The 13,672-nt window shown below is 43.7% G+C and overlaps 1 protein-coding gene across 8 annotated transcripts in view; it reads left to right on the plus strand.

Annotated features, from left to right (window-relative positions):
- The window catches only part of PLEKHM3 (pleckstrin homology domain containing M3), a 186,809-nt gene that overhangs the window by 86,690 nt on the left and 86,447 nt on the right, over nt 1-13,672 (plus strand). The window lies entirely within an intron of this gene.

A 13,672-nucleotide genomic window follows, 5' to 3' on the forward strand; every position in this document is an offset into this window, starting at 1 on the left:
AACCATACGTATCCTCGATAGAAGTTAAAAGAGGGAGGAGTTGATGAGCAACAGGGGAACAAAACTAGAGCAAGAGAATCCAGTTCTTATCTAGTCGTAAAAGGCATTCTCTCCCTGCCTGGTTTTTACCTCCATATAAAAGTTGTCATTAATCTCCAGCAAGTAGGCCCAACATGCTGAAGACCTGTCAGCGCCATATAAACAGAATAAAGCAAACTGTTAATACTGCTGTCATGAGGAAACTGGAAACAGACTGATTAATCATAGTGGCGCTCAACCGCCAGGGAGACCACTTCGGTCGTCGCCTTATTAGGGAAGTCCCAGTTGGCTTTTAGACCAATCACTACGATGACCATCCGGTTTGTATCCTCACTGTTTTTGTTATTGTTGTTAAATGAACGCCTTGTTCTTGAACCCATACTGCAAATCTTGACTGGCAGGGGTGATTAGTTTAGAAAAAGTCAGCATCTTCCATGAAATCTAAAATGTTTATAGTGCCGACCATTGACCGTTTCTGAGGACTCCCAGATGGCGAGCGACCCTGCTGGATTGATTCAAGGCCTATTTAACTTTTCAAGAGAGAAATTATTTACAGTGTCCACATGTAAAGGTGCATGAAGTACTCTGTGGAAGATCTTGGCACTGTCAGGACACATCCGGAGCAGCTGCCATTAAGGATGTCTTCAGGAGGGACCCTAAGAAAAGCTGGGAACACAGGAATAGTGGGATACGTGTGTAAATCATAGTCACAAAAGGGCACCTCGGGGCCAGATTTGGCCCTCAGACATGTTCTGTTTGGCCTTTCAGGGATGGCCCCCACCAGGTTTTAAAGTTGCAAAATACTAGCTAACATTTAAATAATTAGGAGTTTGCATGCTCACACAAAGTAAAACTCTCTGGTTTCTCTTAAGAAATCAGAAGCTCTGATTACACAAAAGCTTCCCTCATTCCTGGATGCAGCAATCAGCTTTACATACTGGACTCTGCACTTTCCCATAGTCTCTACCCCTCCTATCTTCTCCCCAAACCCACTGGCATTGGGTACATAATATGTTGCTGCCCTGCTTGTCTTATCCTCAGCCCATTTCATTTATTTATGACGGTACCTGGGCCCATGTGAGATCATTATGATTTAATCAATTAAAAAGTACTTTCCCGTAAATATTGATATATTATTTGCTCCTATAACAGCCCTTCAGATGGGTTAGACAGATGGTATTTACAAAGAAGGGAAAGAACTGTGACTCTGAGATGCTGTGTGACTTGCCTGAGGTGACAAAGCTGCTAAGGAGCAGAGTCCACACGTGGAACCAGGTTTTCTGATGCTCAAATTGCTGCTGCTTTCCCCAGTGTATTTGCTGGTGGCCATGACGTCCAGGAGTTTCTAGATTCTTCAGAGGAAGGAACTGCTTTTATATCTCCTGAAGCCTTGATTGAGGTCATCTAGGAGGGTGTGAAGGAGGGCGGGGAGGTGGTAGACAGTAATGTGCCTTGAGTGGGAAGGTGCAATTGCTGACACAGGCACTCCTGTGCTCACTGCCAGCACCAGCCTTGGAGAACAAGGCATGACAATTGGCTTAGCGCTAATGAGTGCAGTTTTCTCTAGGTCTGTGTTTACCAAACCTTTTCATTCCATAGACCTGTAAATGTAGAGGTATCTGTAGGGTTGTCTTATCCATGTCTTTTGCTAAAACAAATATCCACCTATTTTTCACCATCATTTCATAAAAGAACGTAGTAATGGTAAAAAAAACACAAAAACAGGCAGACAGCAATGAAACAACTTTTTAAAGTCAAATAGATTTCAAATTCATTCTACTATGCTTTTTCTTTTCTCATTTTGCCTTGGATTGCTAAAAACATCACCAGACCAACACCAGCTGTTGGGACTAACTTTTCAGAAATCCCGATTTAAGTTAAATGTTCTGTTCTGAGTGCTGAAGTGAAATCATCTAGTCCAAAGAAAGACATCAGAGAAATTAATTAGTGGATGCCTGAGTGTTTCCCATTCTCTATCATTAACAAATGATTTGGGGATTGGGTGCCTGGTGAATCCAAAGTTCCTATTGTGATACGTATTTAAAACTAGTTTCTCTCCAACACTAGTCGAGGCCGGTAAGCAATGTTCACGCCTATCCTTCCGGTTACTTAGAGCACAGTTGTGATGGTTCTGGGGGAACAGGTAGTCCTACTTGTTTGTTAAGTTTAGTTCTTGGCTTGGACCATTCTGACCAGCTTGAATTGGGAAGCTCTAGACAATACCAAACGTGATTCTTCTGCCTTCTAAGTCACCTTTTCCTGTCTTTGGTCTCACATTTTATTTGAAATTATAATTATATCCAGAATTAGTTCTCACTGCAATATCAGCTTTACTGAACGGTGAGAAATTTCTATCATAAAAACAGCCATTTTTATTACCATTATTTATCCTGGTGAGTGCCAGAAAAAGATGAGAGAGTGTGTGTGTGTGTGTGTGTGTGTGTGCGCGCGCGCGCACACGCGCACGTATCCTGTCAGACTCTCCTTGCCTCCTCTTCCTTCAAGCAAAATTTAGCAGCTTGCTTAGCACTTAGGAACAGTCCCCAGAAATGTCACCTGATTCACCAAGATTCCCTGCCCACTCCTTCGCTTGTTACCCCCAGGGAAAGCTGTCTGTCTGGCTAGTGAATTCACTGGACAGGAAGCTAAGTCCAAAGGGTGAAACCTCCTTTGGATGTCCACTAGCGTCTCAAATTTAATATGTCCCAGGGCTTCCCTGGTGGCGCAGTGGTTGAGAGTCCATCTGCCGATGCAGGGGACACGGGTTCATGCCCCGGTCCGTGAAGATCCCACATGCTGTGGAGCGGCTGGGCCCGTGAGCCATGGTCGCTGAGCCTGCGCGTCTGGAGCCTGTGCTCCGCAACGGGAGAGGCCACAACAGTGAGAGGCCCGCGTACCACAAAAAAACAAAAAAACAAAAACTTAATATGTCCCAAACTGAGCTAGTAGCCCCTCCTCCACTCCTGTAGCAAACTGCTCCTACTGCAGGCCCCCCATCCGCCTACCAGCACCTTTACCCATACGGCTCTTCATGCCAAACATCTTTCTCCCACATTCCACACCCAACCTATCAGCAAGTCCTATCAGCGTCACCTTCAAAACATGTCCACTCAAAATCACCACAGAATCATCACTTCCACTGCTACCACCTGAGTCCAAGCCACTGTCATTGTTCCCCTGGATTTTTGCAGTAACTGATCACCCCCTTCAGTCTGTTCTTCCGGCTACAGCTATAGTTAATGTGTACATTAGATGATATCACCTCTGATTCAAACTATCTAATAGCGTCACCTCTCAATCCAAGTAAAAGCCAAGGACATATAAGCCTGGTTCCCCATCACCTCTCTGCCCTCATCTCCCAGTACGTTCCCCCTCCTTTACTCTGTTCCAGTCATACCAGCCTTGTTTTGCTCCTTGAGCATATGCCAAGCAGGCTCCCATGTGAGTTTCTATGCTCATTTTCCTCTTCCCCAGATAGTGGTGTAGCTGGCTTCCTTACCTCCTTCAGGTCTGTATGCAGCTGTCACGTTCCTGAAGCATCCTTGACCACTTTATTTAAAATTTTTGCACACACTGCCCGCCCCGCCGCCCCACACTTTCTCTCTTCATTCTCTGCTTATCACCACATAAAGTGGTGTTTGATTTTTGTCTGTCCCCCTCTCTGGCGCCATCACGTATGGCTAAGGCGGTCACGCTTTGCTCAGCCTGTGCAGCCGTGTGCAGAGGCCCTGCCCTCTCCACTAGAATGTAAGCGACAGAAGGTCATGCCTTTTTATCTGTGTTGCTCACTGCTCTATCCCCAGGGCCTAGAACCATACCTGACATAGAGTGGGGGCAAATAAATATTTGGTGAACAAGTTAATTAAATAAATAAAGTACTGTTACCAACATTCCGCCCACTTAATTGGGTCAAACAGTTTTTCATATTACAAAAAATACTGTTCATCATAGAAAACAAAAATAAGAAAGTCATCCATTATCTTACCACTTTGGTGCATATCCTTTCATACTGCTTCCTCTGCAGATTATTTTTTTCCCTAAAAAATGGTTTTATACTGTACCTACTACTTTTAACCCAATCACTTCACTTAGTATATCGTGAACATCTTTTTATGCCAGTAAATATTTGTCTAAAGCGTCATGAATCACTGAGTGAAAATGGTGTTTTGATGCATGAGCATACTGATACACCCTCGATCTGGGAAGAAGTAGGTGAGGATATTACTCAGTGTGCCCAACAAAAGATCGCACGAGCTGGGGGAGATCATAGCAACACCTCCTCTTCTCCCTACCTCCCAATAAGTCAGACATATTAGGTAGAGGGGTCATCTGTTACAGAGAAAGGATTTCATGCTCTTGTGACTCGAATACACTTAATGTAGGAGGCTAGCTCATTGAGAGCCTATCTCCTCGGGCAGCCTCATTCTTAAAACACAATCTATGCAGACTTGATTTGCTGTGTCTCTGAACTGCAAATGAGCAATGTCTTATAAGCAAAATCTAAGATCCAAATGTGCCATTGATTATTAGCCAAAGTCTGGTTAATATTGGCTTTTAGAAGAATAAGCCCATTTTAGCCATAATATTATCACTAAATTAGTCTCATTAAAGACCAGTGGTTATTAGCACTTCAAGCAAATAGATAACACTTCTTTAAGCTCAGTAAATGAACACAGCTCTTTATGTTCTCTGTAAGACTTAATATTAGCCAGACTTTGTAGCTAGTTTTCAAGTTAGCTAATTAAAAGTGTCATTGGGGCTTTACTCTCAACAGATTAGCTGCATGAATCTATCAGGGCTCAAACTACTAAAACACAGCATGTTATTTTGATAGATTTTGAAAGCAACCGTTCTCAGTCTCCTTCAAGAATTCCTTTTCCCTCGGATGACTTCTAGTACTAAGGTTTTCAAGTCGTCTAACCTCCTGATCTCCTGATAGCCCCTCCCCCTTCCTTCATTTTCTCCAGAGATCTCATTCAGCAAATTTTATAAATATATATGCTGATAGCAACACTCTAAAAAGGAGTTATAGACTATCTGCAAAAGTGTCATTCAAAGCTAAACAGATTGATAAACTTTGAAAAAGGAGCTCTGGCAAGTTATATATTAATTTTACTGTAACATACATGTAGCCTTTTATTTACCAAGAAATCCTTCAGAAAGTTAAAAAGTGTTTTATTCTAAGATTAAATGAAATCTATAAATTATCTAAAATCATTTTCTAAGAGACAACAAAAAAATAAAACTCATGGCAGGAAAAGTGTTATATTCTTGGAACCGTTGAATACTGTAAGAATTTGAGCTAAGATCTATAATGTGATATAATCTGTCACTTCTATAATCAGACCCCAGAATAATCACAACCCAAATTACTTCCCAAGTATTTCTACTCCGGGCTTTAGATTGTTGCTAAGAAACTTAAGCACAATTTCTGAAAGAGCTGGTAAGAGACCCTTATTTCCCATACCTATCTTCCAAGATATAATATCTGATGCAATCTTGCCACTTTTTCACCCAATGAGATTAGCAAAATGAGGTATCTACTGAAATGATTGAAGCTTGTTTCTTCCACATGGGTTGCTATCGCAATATCTGCCTTTGATTTAAAATTGTTTTTCCATTAGCTGGGAGCATGGTTGGACATACGAGTCCTGTCCACATCCAGTCTAATGTAACTATTTCAGGAAGTGTTTGCAGCTCATATCAAGAACACCAAATTGCATCTCCCTAGGGATGCTTCACAGTGCTTTTTGCTGATTTCAGTGTGGGTGCGTGTGCCCTCCAAAGGAAAGATACTGCAGCCCTCTCAATTCTGTACAGATTACCTAACCTGGAGCACATATTCTTGGAGAACACGGTAATATTTCATAAATAAATGGTTTTCCTTTCTAAATTATTCCTTATGCACTTCTACCTGTATTCTTCCTTTAGACTCTTATGATTTAGAATCAAAATTGGAGGTTTTCCTTTGGTGTTATCTTTTTTTTTTTTTTTTTTTTTGCGGTACGCGGGCCTCTCACTGTTGTGGCCTCTCCCGTTGCGGAGCACAGGCTCCGGACGCGCAGGCTCAGTGGCCATGGCTCATGGGCCCAGCCGCTCTGCGGCATGTGGGATCTTCCCGGACCGGGGCACGAACCCGTGTCCCCTGCATCGGCAGGTGGACTCTCAACCACTGCGTCACCAGGGAAGCCCTGGTGTTATCCTTTTTATTGTGTGTGTGTGTGTAAGAGAGAGAGACAGAGACACACGACACACAGGAAGGGAGGGAGATCTTTCCTTTAAAGCCTGTCTATTACATGTGCTGAGATATTTTCATTCAGACTTTTTTCATTTTAATCATTGGGTTTTTTAATGCCAGTTATGCAGCTCAAATAACTGAGCTTCAGGGAAATGGCGATATTACTGAATCTATCAAAATCCTGCAAAGGGTGTGCCTGACTTAGTCCCTTTTCTCTCATGAGCATCAGGGCTTGGTGGGAACTGAGTTGAAGTTCCCAGAAATTAGTCAGGTTAAATGAGTCTTGATGTATTTGACTCAGTGTCCTGGTCCAAAATAGAAGAGGACCCCCTACGTGTTTTATATAGACTACTGCCTTTGATTTCTTAGGCCATTATTTCTGCATTTTTAACCCCAAGTACCAGCTGTGTAATATAAGGGAAATGAATCATATGTGACCTTCTTCCCTTTTGATTTTCATCTTTTCTTACTTTTCTCATTGGAACAATCTATAAATGAAGCCTAAGTTACCCTCTCAGTATGTCAGGAAATCCTAAAGGTGATAAAACAGAAAATGTTGGCACTAGAAACAGTTGTGCTAGCTGGTTTCCATGATCCTTTAGCAGGTTTCTTCATTGTTCTTTGGTATCAGAGAACTTGACAGTGCCACCTTCCAGTGATGCAGTTTCCCTTGATGGGTGAGTGAAGTGTGGGGTTGACTCTCCTTATCACGTTTGTCCTCTGGCTTTGACATCAGGGCCAACCAGAAGAAGTTGCACTGGCATGAGCAGGGCTGTCCTTGTGGTTGGCCTCTTGGTGAAATGCTGTCAGACCTGATGATGAATAGGCCTACAGTACAGTGAGGTCACTTACCGCACAGAGAACCCTAAACACAGCCGCCTCACCAGAAACAAAAGGCAGCACCATCCCGCAGCAAAGAGGCCGTTTACCAAAGGATTGCCAAGTCAGACAACTAGCTGTAATCTGTAGCTTTCCGTTCCTAACATGTTGAAGTTTGGACGGAACATTGGAGAAATTAGTAGTTAGTTACCTTTTACATAACATTTTAGTAGAAACTTGAAGCATTTCAAAATGCAGAGTGTGTGTATACGTACGTGCACCCTCACACACACACAAATGTGTATTTGGAAGAGCTCCTAGCTGGGTCCACATCCCATTTCCTCTAGGCCTTTACTAGCTCAGGCTCTGTCATTTTCCTTACTTTTCTATCTGCAGCTTTGGCTTCTATACTAGCTTCTTCATTTTAGCATATAGATATGCCCAAGTGGCTCCCATCTCTAAGAAAAGAATCCTTTCTTAGTCCTGCATCCTTCTGTAGCTATGGCCTAGTTTCTCTCTTTTAAAGTTAGTTTCTTAAAAGAATATTCCACAGTCCTTCACCCCTCTGCAGTCTGGTGTCCCTCTTCCTCCTGGATACTGTCCTAAGGTCACTGGTGAATTCCCCTTTGCCAAAACCAGCAGGCACCTTTCAGGCCTCATGAGAGTCTTCCCCGGATTATGTGACCTCTCCTCTGCCTCTGATGCCGTTGACCCTCTTTGTCCTTGAAACTGTCTCCTTCCTTGGCTTCCTGGATGCTGGCTCTTCCGCTTTTTCTCCTGTCAAACTGCTTCTTCCCAGCTTTCTTCCTGTGGCCGTTCCTTTAATAGTATTGTTTTGCCAGTGTCCAGTCTTTTCCGTTGCACTCATGTGTACTGTCTCGGGGTCTTCCTCATTTTCATGTCTTCACCTGTAGGCACACAGCTCTCCTCCCTGGACTCACAGATGACTCCACTTGGACATTCCACACCTCTGCCCCGACAGCTGAGCTACCCTTTCTCCCCAAAGGTGACTCCTCCTCATTATTCCCTGTGTTAGTAGATGGAACTTCCATTTACCTACTGGCCCAGCTGGAAAACCACGAGCAGTGCCAGGCTCCTTCCCAGCCTCCGTTTCCCATTAGTCTTCATGACCTGTGGATCATTGGAGAAAGCTGTCTGTGGTAGGCCATTTCTCTCCAACCCTAGGGCAACCATTTAAATTCTGTTCAGGCCCCCAACATTTCTCACCTAGTTTATCTCCAGAATTATCCATCTCTTCAGTCTTTTCCCCCTTCTGCTGTCAATGATCTTTTAAAGGTGCACATCTAATGCTGTCCCCTTCTCTTGCTTGAGGCACTCATCTCTTTGTGGGTAGGCTCTTCTCTAGGCATCTAAGCCCTCGCATGTCTGGCTACACCCTAACTTCCTGAGCTCACACCCTGCAGTCCCCCCAACCCCCAGCATGGACACATATACACATATATACGCATACAGAGCCTGTTCCCTGAAAGAATTATGTTCGTCCTGGCCTCTCTGCTCTTAGCCATGCTGCACCCTCTACCTGCAATATCCATTCTTCCACTCCTCCAGATGGATTCTGACCTGTCGGTTCTCTGAGACCTTTCTTGAACAGGTGTCCTGCAGGCTCCACTCAGCCCTGCACTCCACGCTGGAGCTGGAGCTGTCTGTTTACTTGTCTGTTTATCTCACTTGTCTGTATGTATTGGAAAAAAAACTGTGTCTTCTCCAAATTTTCTGCCACATACATACCCAGCATCCGCTCATTGCAGTGAAAGTGTGCGCTGATTTTAGCTTCTGATTTTAGGTTCTTAGCTGTAGTGACGAGTCACAGAGGTCATAAGACGGGGCTTCATCTGCATTAAATTCCTGGGCCATATGGTGATCACAAGTTGTGTTTTCTGACCAAAACATGCAAACAATCATCCATCCTTTATTGAATACATTAATAGTAAAATTATCAAATGAGTTCTGCCATGGCTCTCAAGGGGGTGCCAAACCTTGCCTCCCAGACGTGAGTGGGTCCCCTAGCAGTGCCTGAAGTGGCTGCAGGTTCATCTCTGGTCCCCTGCAGAGCCCTATCCTCTCCTAGTCAGATCTGCCAGAGGCAGCTTAATGCTACCCAAGCACACCGCAGGCCTCCGGGTTCTCCACAATCCCTTCCACAACTGAGCCCTGGGAGGCCCTGCTTGTTCCATCCATTTCCTAAAGAGCTCCTGTCAGACGGGCCAGGTACAAGGCCAGTTCCTTGTACACCAAAGCCACAGTGGGGGAAACCCTGGGGATCACCCAGATGGGATGTTGCCTGTGCTTTTCGGGGCTTGGCTTTTATATCATTATTTGCCCTGCACTTCCCCTGTGGACATCAGCCTAAAGAAGATATTCAGAGAAAGACAAACACTGTATGATATCACTTATATGTGGAATCTAAAAAATACAACAAACTAGTGAATATAACAAAAAAGAAGCAGACTCCCTGATACAGAGAACAAACTAGTAGTTACCAGCGGTGGAGGGCGGACACAATATAGGGTGGGCGTGGGTGTAGGAGGTATAAGCTAGTAGGTGTAAGATAGGCTACAAGGATGTGTTGTACAACACGGGGAATATAACCAGTATTTTGTAATAACTGTAAATGGACTGAAACCTTTAAAAAAAATTTGTAATTTAAAAAAGAAAAGATATTCCAAGAATGTCGTGCCAATTCAGCCTGCCTTGACGGCTCCAGCAATGAAAAAGAGGAGCAAACTGACGGGGTCATCTGGCCCCGCCTTTGAAATCCTTTCCTCCTCTAAGCAGAAGAGCAAGCCCCTACCTCTAATAACTGCAACAGATCTTTTTCTTCTTTTATTTACATTAAAAAGCATCCCTGTAAGAGACACATTTTAATGCTGCTCAGTCTTCCCTCTCAGGAAATTTATTCTCATATTTGACTTCAATGCTTTCTTGATATAATTTCCATCCTCAGAGAGAAGAAAAGCTGATTGGCATTATCTGTCTTAAAAGTCTGTATTTTTTATGGCCACCAGTAAATCTCCTGGACACAACATCTTCTCCAAACACAACAAGCTCAGTTCCTTTATCTTTTCTGCATATATTGCATTTTCCAGTTCTTTGTGTCGTTAGGCTGACCTCTTGTAAATTATAGTCTTAGACACTGAAGAGTGCCAGAGAGGAGACAGCAGATACGGTGCTTCTGGAGGGGCTTAGAATCGCTTCCAGAGGGGAAGAGAAAATAAATATGTGAAATATATTTACACACAGAAACACTACATACACAGCTCACTTTAGCTGTGTAAATAATGTTTAAGGAGTATTAGAGATTACTGTGTCCAAAGTTGGCCGGTTATTGTGAGAAGAGTAATGAACAGTGTTTGGAGGCAAAGGGGACCCAGCCTAGAGAGGAGAAATTGGAAATTCTCTTTGCTGCTCATCAGTTGTGTTCACTGAACATATCCGTCTCCAGCCCTTAGCACAGCACCTAGCTCATTTTAGGCACGCAGTAGTGTCTGTTGACTGGATAACGAACTGACTAGCTGTAGTACTCTAATAAGTGTATACCAGTATGATTCCATTTGTAAATTTGCAGTTAATTCTTATATCCTGTACTCTCAGTCGTGGAAGTTTTAGGACTTTAGAGAAGAACTTAAGTAGCAAAACATTAACGATATTTGTCCCTGCATTTGTCCCTGCTAGAGTTCATTTCAGTCACCTTCCTTCTGACTCTTTCTCCAGCTGGCCTACATGTGTATAAACCAATGGAAAAGGCAGGAGCTCATCTTGAAATGATTTTCCAGCCTGCTTGTTTAGTTCAGTCCGTCTGTTTCTCAGCCCTGCTGCCACATTGCCTTCATTTTACTTTACTTAAGGGATTTCATTATGAGGCAATTGCCTCTGAAAAAGGTTATTCCTCCCATTCAACCACACTTAGACATCCTCTGTCCCCATAGTAGATTATCATACTTTGCTACCCTAGTGACCTCCACTGAAAGACTGCGTCCTAGGCTTGCTTTTCTGCACGTGATGTTTGGGTCTCAAGTCATCTTGCAAATACTGATATACATTTTTAAATCTATAAATGCAATCTCGTGTTCTGGATTGGATCCTTGAACAGAAAAAGGACATTAGTGAAACAACTGGTGAAATCTGAATACGGTCTAATTTACATAATAGTTCATTTCTTAGTTTTGATCAATGCACCATGGTTGTGTAAGGTGTTACCATTAGGGGAAGCCAGGTGAAGGGTATAAGGGCACAAACATTTCACAAGAGGAGGAAATGTTAGGAACTCACGTACACGTGAACATCCTGATTATTTTCAAAACAATTTTTCAAGCATGAGAAAAATTGCAGACTACCAAAGTGTACTTCAGATAATTCTAGGCTTTGTAAGGTAAAAAAAAGTAAAAACCCCTGTTCACACTCAGCCCCACTTCCGTTCATTTTCCTCCAAGGTCTGCTCCCTCCGTTCCCAGAGCTTCAGCTGTCCCTTCTGTGCTGCTGTCAGAAGTGCCCCTGGCTCTTCCACATCTCTCGCCCCACATCCGCAAGGGCCACGCCTGCTGTCCTCCACACAAGCACTTGATATTCAGCACAATTAAATCTCAATGCTTTTCCCCCTCCCCAGCAGCCTGCCCTGTGTTGGCCAATGACATCACCATCCTGTCTCCCAAGCTAGGACTTCAGAGTCGCCTTCAATTCCAAATGCTGTCAGTTCTTCCAGAAGTTCTCCTGTGTCTACACACTCACCCCTTTCGCTTTCGCCTTGTGGTTACCCTGGAAGAGCCGCTGGGGTACGTGGTCAGGACTGTCCCTGCCTGCAGTCTCTCCACCCTCCCGGCTGCCTTCAGGAAGTGGGCATGACCAAACGCGTCAGTGTTACTTTCCTTCTTTTAAAAAGGACCAATGGCTCTATATTGCTGCTGGCCTGAACAGTCATAAACACCTACCTGGAAGAGAGATGTATTATATAGCTATATTAGATGGTCAGCTCAAACCCACCTCCCTCCTTCCTCCACCTTCATCTCCTGGAAAGTAGAAGCACAGGCCTTTGGCGTCAGAAAGTCCTGGCCTTGAATCCCAGCTTGTGACCCTGGGCAAATTAGTTTTTGCCTCTGAGCCTCAGTTCCCTCTCACATAAAATGGAGGTTGTACTTACCACGCGGGGTTGTTGTGAGAATTAAATGATGTACGTTGAGGGCCACACCTGAAGCAGACTTCTCTTATTGTTAATTCTGTAGGGGGTCATGAGGAGTAGCCCTCTCGATCATCTCTGTCATACGTGTGTGTTATTGAAAATGGAAGTTGGTCATGTCTCATGGTCCCTCCTGGGACCGTGGTCTACCTTCTACAGTAGGGGGCCCTCTTTGTAGGGAAGCTTCATCCCACATGGAGGGATTGAGCACTTTCCCTACACCCTCCCCAGCTGGGCTGGGACTATGTGCTGCTACCTGCCACAGGTTCGGCCCCAAACCATTAGAGTTGAAGGGAGCCTACCCTTAGGAACTGAATTTTATTCCCCAGAGTATAAGGGCCTTGTCACTCACTTGGTCCGTTCGCACTCTTGTGGATGAAACAGGAATTTTCAGCAGAAATCTTCAGAGCCTATCATATATTTATCAGGAGTGCTCCAAACTAGAATATGCCTGTCCCAGACCTCCATGGGGGATGAACTTCACCTAATTGGCCCAGTGCCCTTTTTTCAGTGGCCTAGTACAGGAGCTGGTGCACAGTTGTGCTTAACCAGAATTGGATGGCTAGATAGATGAATGGAAGGGTAAAGGACTTAATCTCTAGGATTTGTCCAGTAATGCATACTTAATTGAAAGACTGAGTAATGAATTCCCCAACAAGCTACGAGTTAGGCCAGTGGTTCTAAACCTTGGCTGCACTAATCACCACAAGAGTTTTTGTTTGAAGACTGATTTCTGGGTTCTACCCATACTTATGCCCTATTATTTTCAAAAGCTTCCCAAGTGATTCTAATAGACGGCCAAGGTTGGGACCTACCATGCTAGACCAATCTAAAAATATGTACCCTGTGCATATAACTCTTATTTTCATGTTACCATGTTGTGTTGTAATGATCAGTTTATGTATCTTTCCCTAGCTTGACTTTATTCTCCTTGATATGCTCTGATATGCTCAGGTACTGTGACTGTCTCACTCATAATTCATAATTCCTAGTGCCTTGGCACAGTGCTTGGCATGTAGCAGATAGTCATAAATGTTAATTGAGTTGGTGGCTTCTTTCATTTAGGTGGTATTATGCAATTTTCTTGTATCCTAAGACAAAGAGAAAATGCTAGCACCATGAGTTTTGTTTTGTGTATACGTGTGTGTGTGTGTGTGTGTGTGTGTGTGTGTGTGTGGTGTTTTCTAACCATCTATGCTTCGGTACCTGTTTGCTTGTCCCTAACTGATTTGTTTTTCCTGTTCACTCACCGTCATTTATCCAGATGCTATGAATTGACAGTAGCCAAAGATATTGGACTTTGTCAGGGAGTCTCAATTTGAAATATTTTGTCCCATTATTCCCATCTGTACCTAGGTTCCAAAACTCATCACTGTGCACGTAAG

This window comes from Pseudorca crassidens, chromosome 6 (genome assembly GCF_039906515.1).
Source record: "Pseudorca crassidens isolate mPseCra1 chromosome 6, mPseCra1.hap1, whole genome shotgun sequence".
In the NCBI taxonomy this organism is placed as follows: domain Eukaryota; kingdom Metazoa; phylum Chordata; class Mammalia; order Artiodactyla; family Delphinidae; genus Pseudorca; species Pseudorca crassidens.